The sequence below is a fragment of the Chrysemys picta genome, chromosome 11, assembly GCF_011386835.1.
Source record: "Chrysemys picta bellii isolate R12L10 chromosome 11, ASM1138683v2, whole genome shotgun sequence".
Classification (NCBI taxonomy): domain Eukaryota; kingdom Metazoa; phylum Chordata; order Testudines; family Emydidae; genus Chrysemys; species Chrysemys picta.
In genome coordinates this window covers 24016013-24027154 of record NC_088801.1, presented here as the reverse complement: position 1 = coordinate 24027154, position 11142 = coordinate 24016013, and the positions used below count along the sequence as shown (strand labels likewise).

General features: G+C 40.3%; 1 long non-coding RNA gene across 1 annotated transcript in view; it reads right to left on the bottom strand.

Annotated features, from left to right (window-relative positions):
• Positions 1-821: 821 nt before the first annotated feature.
• LOC122174740 (uncharacterized) overlaps positions 822-11142 on the bottom strand; it is a 60185-nt gene continuing 49864 nt past the window's right edge. Inside the window, exon 3 of the long non-coding RNA XR_006176988.2 lies at positions 822-1951. This is a non-coding gene — a long non-coding RNA (uncharacterized LOC122174740). The remainder of the gene's footprint in view (positions 1952-11142) is intronic.

Sequence of the window (11142 nt, the reverse complement as noted above, 5' to 3'; positions counted from 1 at the left end):
AGCACACATCTAAAGTCATGCAGGATTGGGGGCTAATTGTGTACTGTTTTTCACAGTCACTAAACTAGAATCAGAGTTGAGCTAAACATTGACAACCCTTCTTGAATCAAAACCCATCTTGAATCAGCACTTCCCAAAGCAGTGTCTCAATCTGGCCACGTCTGAGGCATTATTTGATGATGAGTAGTGCTAGGGAAGACCCACAGAGTATTGGAACATGGCAGCAGGAGTTTGAAAAAGCAAGAGAGTAACTCACCTAAGCATCTTTGAGGAACTCTAGCACACCACCTGTGAGCCAAGTATAGTCTGATGACTGGGGGGGAAGATTATCAGTCCAGCCACACACTCAGTTGCATACACCAAACAGCACACAGAATCCTCAATGAGCAATAACGCCACGACAGTACTAATATCCAGTGCAATCTCATATGTGGAGTGGGAAAAGAGCCTCCTTAGTTCCTTTTTTAAACACCACTTTTAGTTGGGAGCATATGAAAAGTGTCTTTTTCCTAATTGCAATTTTTGGAAGGCCATATACACTTTTTCTACAGAGCACACATACACAAAAAAAGGTCAAACATATGCCCCAGGCCTAAACTGTCCTCTCCAATGCTCACGATGCCTCTTTCCTTGGTATAAATTACACTTATTTTGAGAGGGTTGGTGTAACTTCATTTCATTTTTTAAAAAACTTTCACTCTCAATTAACAAATAAAGCTAAACTGATATTAATCAGTTGTAAACCAATTTAAGCAGGTGTTTGCTCTGGTTTATCTAAATCAATCTAAAAAAATGACTAAACTTCTGCAACATTTGTGTGTGTACAAGGCTTCAGTTTGGCAGAGTAGGGTAAAATGTATAGGTTAGTGAGAATATAAAGGAGTTAGACTAAGCAACATTAAATAACAGTAGATATGATTATGAAATTAACCAAATTATAAGTATTGGCCCCAGTAACCCTTTTTGGTTTAGATGGGTTCTAGTCTTCATAGACATATGCACGCCCCTTGAGGGATTATGCCATTTGAGTTCAGAACCCTCTCTCACATGATGATTCTAAATTCTTCAGGGTTTTCCTATGCTGAACAAATGTATCTCCAGGTGGTCATTCTTCTTCTGATTCTTTTAGTTGGATTCCCAGTGATTTAGTCTCTCTCCTGCTGACTGGAACACCAAACTGAGAATGTTGCAACCTCTTGACTGAGGTTTCTTTCTTTGGGCCCTTCAGGCCTTCTTGAGCCCTAATCCCTCTATAACTGGATAATCATCCAAACTCAGATAGCAGAAGGACCTCTCTAGTAAATAAACATGCAGTATGAGATAGTGGGACATGTATAACAACATAATGCAACAGTAGTGAGCACAGAAATATCTATAAGCAGCGTGAAACACTTGTATTTCATTATGTTTCAAAAATTTAATAGGCCCAAGTTTCCCATGAATCTCTCACCCTCAGTTTCGTGGCACTTTCAGATGCCAGGGATTAATGCCAGAGTTTTGCCAAAATTTAAACTTAAAAAAACAAAACAGACTAATCCCCAAATCCTCTGGTTAGCTTCAGTTTCTCCCACCCCTGCAGTAATGTCTGTTTTCTTTATGCCATTAGGGAAAAAAATGACTAGTTACCATGGAAATTGCCACAAATCTTTTTATTTCAGAGCCCTCTGAGCTACAGAGCACATTTATGAAGAAACACACAGAATCTATTTGTCATTATAGCAGGTGATGAAAACTTTGGTTTCAATATAACTATCATGTTTTCCCAGGTTTTTAGAGCATATTTTACAATAATTTGCTGCAGTTCTCATTCTCATTACAAATGAGATACCAGAATTATAATGACTTACAAGTTCTGTCAGACTGTTTTACTCTGACCTTTTCAGTATACTGCATTTTGAAAACTTGACAAGTCCACCTCTTCTTCACAGGTTACGAAGGCTGCAAACTGCATCTGGGGTGGGGAAGTAAAGAGAAGGAGAGGATTGGAAGAGCCATGCTGTCAAATGCTTTTCAACATTAAACCACCTTCCATTAACTTCTTTTCTCCATTTCTGTAGGCACATACCAGATTCCCAGTTTTCTTTCAAATCATTTTGCTCTGCACCCCATAGAAGTCTACAGGTCAATTATCATAAGGACTACATTGCAGAATAAAATCATCTCAATGCAGAAACTATACTTTTCTTTGATAATGGTTGAATATCAGTTCTGCCCTCAGTTAATACCAGTGAACCCACTGACTACAGCAAATGTTATGTGTGTGTATCTGAAGTCAGAATTTGCCCCCAAATGTCCAAATCTCTATGTTCTTTGCACGTTTGATTTTTTCCCCCATACTTTTAGAACCAGGCCTGCCCTCCAAGAGAGATCTGTGGTTTTCATGGTGTTTTACAAGAGAAATCTTCTTCAGTTACATTTCTTGGGTAAATTCCCATGTGAACAATAAAGAGATCAATGGATGCTATATGTGAGGGAATTGAGGCGGGGATCTGATGGTGGAGGGTATCAATCCCCCACAAAAGTGCAGGTACAGAGAAAAATGAAGAGGTTTTTCACAATGAGTATGTTTGTCCTACCATCCCCATTTACTTGCATATAATACTTCACAAAATGGTCAGAGTAAACTACACCTTCAAAAGGGGCTCCATTATAAGCCCCCCTTCCTTCTGTGTTTTTATTATGGATAATAAGGCCATCTCTTTCCTGATATGCATGCAGGAAAGGGGGGAAGGGGAGGGAAGACCCGGGAAATCCCACAACTTTCAACTCAATATCTGCTTTAGATCAGTTTGGTCAAGGGACAGGACTGAACCCTCCTAAACCTGTGGAAGCCCTGAGAATTCATGGAGAAATCCCATAGATCTCAGGATAAGCACATAGGGCAGGAGCACAGCAGAAGAGCCTGGCTTTTCCCCCATGGCAGCATGTCTTTGGCATGTGTCCCCTGTGAGTCACTTCCCCAACCAACCAAAAGGAGTCTTTTCACTGTGCAAAGTAGGACTCAAGGTACTACTGAGAGGCTCAGCATAGTCTGATGCTGCCAATTCTTTGTAGCTTTGGAATGGCATGGTGTTGCAGAGCCAGATCCCAGCCTCGCCTTACTTATCCATACTCCTGAAATGTCCTGAGTTCCTGAACTATGCTGTCTTGACTGTGCAGAGTCCTATACCATTGTAAGGAGAAGCTGGAGCTTGCCACAAAGACACCAGTCCAACCTTTAATGCCTCCATCCTATTTTGGTCCCCTCCAGTATTCCAAGTGGGTGGGCCTACAGAAAGTTGAGATGGAAAAGATTATTAAATCATCTTGTCCATGTCCCTGTCATTGCTGGATTGTTCCCTACATTATATTCCCAACTGCTTTTGTCCAGTCCACTTTTAAGCATTGGGGCCTCTACCACTTTCTCTTGGGATCCTTTTTCAGTTCACTGTTAGACGTGTGCTTTTCAAAACATCTTGAACTAGTAACTAAAAAGTTAATTATCTCTGAGTCTATTGCTCATGGATTATTTATAACACCAGGTGCCTGCTGTGTTCTTACTGGCTAGAAGTATGTGGAGACAGAGAGAAGATGAATTATTGTTGCAGCTGTAGAAGAGAATGGTCTGGAAGCTGGTAAGAAAGCAGCTTTGGAATCTGGTGAGGCTTAATCTCTAGCTCCTTGGAATCTTCTTTGTGTGTTTATATAAACATTAAATGTGAGCTGAGGAAATCCAAGTAGGTCCTTTGTGATTCTGAAGTCCACAGCACTAACTGTTGGGAACATAATTCATCCCCAAATACTTTACCCCTTGGACAATCCAATCCAATTCCTTTTACTGCTTGGTGTTCAACACCCCGCGAGACCTGCAGATGGGTATTACATCCCTTTGCTCCTCACTCAGCAAATCTATATTGATTGATTTCCAACAGGGTGCATGGTTGTGAGGAAGGATATCATTTGGCCCATGGTTTTAGTTCTTTTAATCTCTCCTCAATTCCTCCAGCCATGGAGTCACTTGGGTTGCTCTTCCCTGAATTTTCTTTTTTTCTAATCACTCCCCTCTCTTCCTTGCGGGGATTGCTGTAAATATTTAGCAATGGAAAAGAGCTGTTTTTAAACCTGCCGGGTTGTTTAAATAAATAATTCTTTGGTGTATTTTTTTATCATGTTTTACATGAGGAGTGAAAAAAATCTCTCATGTTAATCACACCCTTTTCTCTCAGCCAAATCCCAAGAGAGGAAAGTTCTGGGTTCTCCATGGGATTTGGGCCTGTTCCTGCTCTCACTGAAGTCAATGGGAAAACTCCCACTTGTAAAAGCCACATGAAACAAAACTAGGAATAGCTGAACATACTATCAGGTTCAGAAAACTCATTTGAGCTTAGAACCCTGTAATTTGAATCCATAAGGCCAGAGAGTCCTTGGTCTTTGTCCCGATGCACTGGGGTAGAAGGCGCAAGGATGCTTCTGACCTGTCTGTGCCATCTACACAAGAGCCAAGGACAATCAATCCTTACACTCAAAGCAATGCAGGGACTGCTCCCTCTGTGTGCACTCTGAAGGATGTACAAAAGAAGTAGACAGAGGTGCAACTATGGCAAAGGATGCTGCATCTTACGCACCCCCCACACATAGGGGAGCTTCTGAGGGACAATCATCTCCATGCTCCCCCGAGGCAATGGGGCTCCACATTGCCTCTTACGCAGGGCTGTGGTTACAGGACATAATGTTTTCAAGGTGATTCCATTTAAAACAAACATACATATAGCTGTCTCCCTTGAACTGCGCAGAGTACTAGGGGAACATATGCTGTACCCTCTGAAGGAGTAATGCAGAATATCCCCTTGGATTTAGGTTGAATCCAGTGGAGGGTGGAAATCAAAGCAATGGCTCTGTCTACTCTCCCTCCTTGGGTCAATGTGTATCCCTAAGCAGTATTCCCTGTGCTGCAGTTCTGCCAGACCTGATATGGGACACAAAGAGAGAAGAGTCTTCTTCTTCCTCCCTTCTCACTGTGCATAATGGACAGGCAGCAATCTAGCACGATCTGACTCACATAAGTCACAACATAAAAAACAAACAGATTTGTGGTATTTTAATTGACTTTTCAAAGAAAAAACATTAAAGGAGAGGATGTGTAGTAATACAGCATTCTATCATTCAGTTTGTGGGGGAGGAGAGAGGGTTGATTGCAATCCATTCGAGCTCTCCTCTTGTGGTTAACTGTATCCTAGAAAGCCTCATAATTGTAACCATGCTGCCTCTTTCTCTCTCTCTCTCCCTCTCTCCACAAAGACTTATCTGGATGAGGTAAACTTGCTCCCTTTTCAATAGTCCTACATCTATTAAATGATCTCCCTCAGCCCACTGAATCAAAATAGATAACACAAAGCTAAGATAACACATAACTTTATTTTCTAAAGAACGATCACGTTAAAACTTCTGTACATGTAGCTCTGCCGCACAGGGAATTAAAAAAATATTTAACATCAATGCATCAGATCTGTGGGAAAAAATATGGAACGTTACCTTCAATCCCTTTCACTACTTATTCCTGCTTTTATGACATACAAAAATAAATAATGAAAAACACTTACTCCACTCCAGAGGCTGAGGGAGAGTAGAAAAGTGTGGCATAATGCTGACACACATCCCCAGCGACTACCCAATATGTGCAGTGGGCTAGGCTCACTCTTCCCAGTTGCATTTAAAAGTCATTTGTAGGGGCCCTTCTTTGGTATATTTGAGCCCTAGACAGAGATACTGTTGACCTCTAATGATACCGCTGATATATCTTCTGCATTCAGCAAAATGATGCCCCACAATATGTTGGTCTAAATGCTATGTTGAATGATGTCAGCATTCCTGAAATACCCTTAAATAATCCCTGTGTAACATTTACTGATATGAACCTGTATCCAACTACTTTCACTTTGCTGTTTCCTGTTTCACCCATTTCTTTTCACTTACCTCAATATTTGCTGTATTTTGAGTAGCTATGCGGCTACCGTCCATGGAGGAGAAGCATGAGAACTGGCAGGGAATGAATGACTGGCATGGAAAAGTTTAATTTTTTTCCTTCTCCAGAACAACATCGGTGTGCCATCCAATGCAACATCTATTCTGCCGTGAGCTCCCACCCAGTGTCAATGTTAGGCTTTTTAAAGGTTTTTGAGGGGGGAAGATAAGGTAGCATGTAACTTGCATAAAGACCTGCATCTTTTCTTCAATATTAAAAATAAAGAGGCTGACACCAATTTTTCAAGTGTATTTGGGACTGCCTAAATTCTACCTGGGTTTGAATTTCCCCACAGATTAATAAAATCACAGAATCACAGGGTTAGAAGGGATCGCCACGGTCATCTTTGTTTAAACAATGCATTCATTGACATAAATACACCTTGCAAACTACTGTAGTTAAACCTAGCAACTGAATTTTAGATGTGTGAATATAATCCTGATTGTTAGTGGTGAGTCTGGAGTCTATTGCAACAGAAGGTTTTTTTTGTTATATTACATGCCTACCGAAGAAGTGGATTTAAGTTTCTAGGGAACAGTTGGCCTTTGTCATACGGCACATGGCTCACTGCTAGTTCACAAAGGGGGTTAGCACTAGAGCTGTGGTAAACTATTCATTCTGCCAGTGAGCTCAGGTGAATAAGACACTCCGAGCCAAACTGGAAAGCTCAATCCCATTCACCCAGTAGCTCTATAATGTACCACAAGCTGAAAACTGTTCATTGAGCCAGCAGGAAATTAAAACATTAGTAAGCATTGGAATCAGAGCTGCTGAGATGTGAGGTAATATATAGGACAGAGAACTGTGTAATGATATTACTCTGAGTGGGGAATGTGTGAATGAATGTGAATGTGAGTGTGTGTGTGAGAGAGAGAGCGAGCGAGAGAGTGCATGTGGCTTTGTAGACCAATGAAAGAGGGGAAGGGTGGCAGGGGCCTGGGCTGAGGTCTTTTTTCTCTCCCCCTGGGAAATCCTGGGAAACTGAGACAAAAGAAAAGAGGCAGTTAGTTTATTCTCAATCGTCATCTATAAAAGAAGATGGAGGGAGTGAATGAGAATGGAGGAAAAATTATTGGAATTGACTGTATGGGAAAAAAGGAAATCACAGGAGAGAAATGTAATATCCACAACTTCTCCACTGTCAGCATTCTGGGATCCTCACACAGCTGGTGCACATTCTTCAGTTTCATCACCCAGACCTGAGTCAGAGGACACCCCCAATACTACCTCTGCTGCTGCTGCTGCTTTTCTAATCTCTGCCCATCTAGGCACTGTCTTTTAAAGAGTGGCATAGACTTCAGCAGCCCTGTTGGTGGCCCCACTGTAGAGAAGGGGAGAGCTTGGACTTGAATATAGTCTGGGTTCAAGGCATAAAAGAACTTCTTTGGGGGCAGGAAAAATAAGTAAGGATGTATCTTCCATATAAAGATGTGCACCTCAACTGTAGGAGGCCTGTGGGTGCTTTTGTTAGAGCGTAATCTATTAGTATTATATGTATTGTAATAATGCCTGACAATTAAGAATCATGGTCCCAGTAGGCTAGGCACTGTACATACATAAAATGAAAGAGAGTCCCTGATTCAAAGAGTTTACCATCTACAAAAGCTCTTTCCTAATTTGATGGTTTTACCTGTGCATTCCTTAGTATTTTAAATATGGAGTACTCAGCGGAACATGCTGCTCCTTACAGACCTTCCTAAAATATTGGAATATGGGGTGGATTTTGAAGAGAGAGCTTGGGGCTGATACCTGAATTGCTGATATTACTGTTATATTACATAGTATGTGCTGCAAGATCAAATCTCTGTCCTCCCCTCACACACGTTTGTCCTTTCAACTGCTTTCCATAATTTAGTAGTTCATGAGGAGGAGAAAGGAACAGACATCTAGTGTCACCATCACTACTAACCAATGCTCTGAGGATGATTTTTTCCTCAGTCTAAAAGCCAATACTGAAACAATGGTACTCTTTCGAAGGGATTGCTTACATGGACAGTCAGAAAAACAGAAGCAGCAGCAGAGCGAGAATTGGGGTGTTCCTTTTACTGAGTAATGAAATCAAAGAGCCTGCAGTACTGGGAGCAGGGTCCCAAAATACTGATAATGCACAAGGTGAATTGGTTCCAAGCGTGAAATCAATGTGGGTGGCCCCTACAGTTGTGTGGAAGATGGAAGTTCTGTTTCATGAAGGATTTCAAGATTTCTAAATTTGGCTTCATTCTGAACTTGAGTGAAAACTGAATTTTTAAATATTCTTCTATGAAGGAAAATTCTCCCTCCACCCCACCAAAAAAGTTGTTCTGGACCTTTCAAAATGTTTTGTTTTGATTTTGACTTTTTACATTTTTTTAAATACATAATATAATGCAAAATAAAAACTTTCAAAATAGTAATTTCAAAAGAAAAAAATCAAAACTTTCTATTCTGAAAATGTCAGAACAGGATGTTTCAACATTGTCAGAATGTTGGGTTTTTTATTTGTCTAAGTAAAATTCTGGTGAAATCAACCAGTTTTCTGAAGTGTTTTGATTTTGACAGAATTGATTGAATATGGTTTTGTCAAAGTTTCTTTAATGTTCCCAAAGTTAGTTAGAGGAAAATTTGGTCCAAGCAGTCCTCTGACTGCTTTCCTCAAAGAGTGATGCATCAGGGTCTCTCTGTCCCTTCTGATTCCTCTGTTTTGTTTTCCACCTCTGAATGACCCATTAAAAATGAAAAGGCTTACAAGTATTAATAATGTACAGCAAATACAGCAACGCTACTCTGCATTTTTATAACACTTTTCATTTGATGATCTCAAAGTTCTTTAGGGTTGGGGAAAGTGAAGCACAAGTCATTTAAGAGGTTTGCCAAAGGATACACAGTAAAACACTGTCAGTCAGTATTAGAAACTAGGTGTGAGCTGGTGACATTCCAGACTTGTTCTCAAACAGAATCCACATACTATGTACCATTCAAATTCATCTCCTTTTTCTAAGGATTGTTTTTATTAACACAGAAATTGACATTGATGCCACATACTTCAGCGTAAAGTTTCCCTCAGGTCTGGCTGCTCCTAGGTTTATTCCCTCACAACTGCTCAGCTCACACTCTAGATTTTCTGACACCAGGTATCCACTCCCACCTCCCTAATATCTAGTTGAGGTAACAAGTCATCTGTCTGCGTGAGTAAGCACAGCCCACTAAACTCCTTCTCAGGAGGATCAATTCCTAGAGACAGGGTGGGGTGTTTCAGGAAAACACTACTTCCCAGTTCCCACTCCTTGTCCTAGTCACTTGACCCCACTGCCTCTCTGCTATGACATTTCCCCATTTATTGCCAGCTCATACACAGTATTTGATGAAAAAGGGTATAGAAACAGAATCAGATAGTGATCCAGAGCTGGCAGGGAGCAGGAGAGACAAGTGCTGAGCCTTGAATATGGAGTGGGATTTACATCATAATTAGCTCCAGTGTACTTGGATAACTCACTTTGTGTGCAACAACTGTGGATGATTCCCCCGTACACCCTTAAAAATTTGTCTAACGAATCCAAAAATGAAACACCTGTGTGTCGGCACGAACAGCTGTACACTTGCCACTGCTCGTCTATCTGTAGAAGATGCCACATGCCAGTTGCTTTACTTAGAGTGTGTTGGGAGGCCAATCCATTAGAGACAGAACACAGCATAATTAAGAAGCAACATGCTTTCTTGTTCCTGCTGCCCTCATTTTTTCCCCTTCTTCCTTTTTTTAAACAACTCTCTCAACTTTACTATGGTGATCTTTAGGCTTGCAGGGCTAGCAAACTTGGATTGTGGAAGATGTTTTCCAAAGTTCTCACAACACTCATCCGACAGCGAAGCTTCCAGTTGTACTACATATCCGAGACATATCCTCAATAGAAAAGATTGTCTTGGACTAACGAATGGTAGAACCAAAACAACAGGATCTAAACACATGCATACTGTCAATTGTACAATGGCAAATGATATCCATACTGAAACATCCACAGACAGTCAAGTATTTTTTCCCCACAGCATTCCACTTATCAACTGCAATCAAGTTTACTGTATTTATATATTTCTCTCCCTCTCTCTCATATATATGCAGAACAAAGGAAACATTTTGCTGAACCTGGCTTCATTATTAAAGCTGTCCTGTACAATGTGCATTTTGTTTAAAATCCCTTTTTGCTTGTATTTTTATGTGTAACATCTAAATGTCTTATGGTCCTATTGAAGCCATAATAAAAATTTATTTTCTTATGAATAATTTCACTCATATTCCTAATTTGGCAAGCAAAGAGTGCAGCATAGCTTTATGAGCCACAGTACCTTTGTGGTCTTAATTCTCTTGGGGATACCTATACTTGTCTTTCTGTACATTGGATCACTGCTAGTGGAGATCTGAAAAGCATCTCCAGCAATCTTTAATTCATGTGATTAAAAATTCAAAAGAAGCCCTTGTACCAGCTGTTAAACTATGTTACTAAGCTGTAATTCAGAGTTCAAATCCCAGCAAATTGAAGGTTAGGTTAACAGGATCATTCAGTGGAACTGCATTATATTGTAGCTACTAGAACAGTAGGTGGACTGTTTTATACATGCTCATTTGCAGAAGATAAACTAAAGATGAGCAAACTCATAGCAATGCAAACCTTTCCACCAGATTTTTTTTCACTTGCTTCAGCATGATTTTTTTTAAAGCCTGACAGATTAAACTAACTATGGGTTTGTGTAATCTGTGCAGCTAGAAGACGAATAAAATCACTGTGAAGTGTTTTGTTTAAGATTATCTGGAATCTGAGAAATGTGTTTTTCATCTCTGAGACTAATTAGTTTAAATATAACAAAGGTGAAATGAGTCTGATGGTCTTAACTCTAATGCACATTTTCCTTCCAGAGATAGTAAGTATTCTATACGAGAAAAGAAATCCACATTATTTAGCATAGTTTCACGCAATTATTCTTTGCACGGACTGGTTCCAAGATAAACTTCCAGGAAGTCTGAAATGACCATCCCTAAATTCATGTGGGGCTAAAATTATGATGATGATGACAATGAAGTATTAGCATGACAGTAGCCCTGAGAAGCCCCAACTAAAAATGGGGCCCCATTATGGGAGGCACTGTATACACACGGACTAAGTGACAGTCCC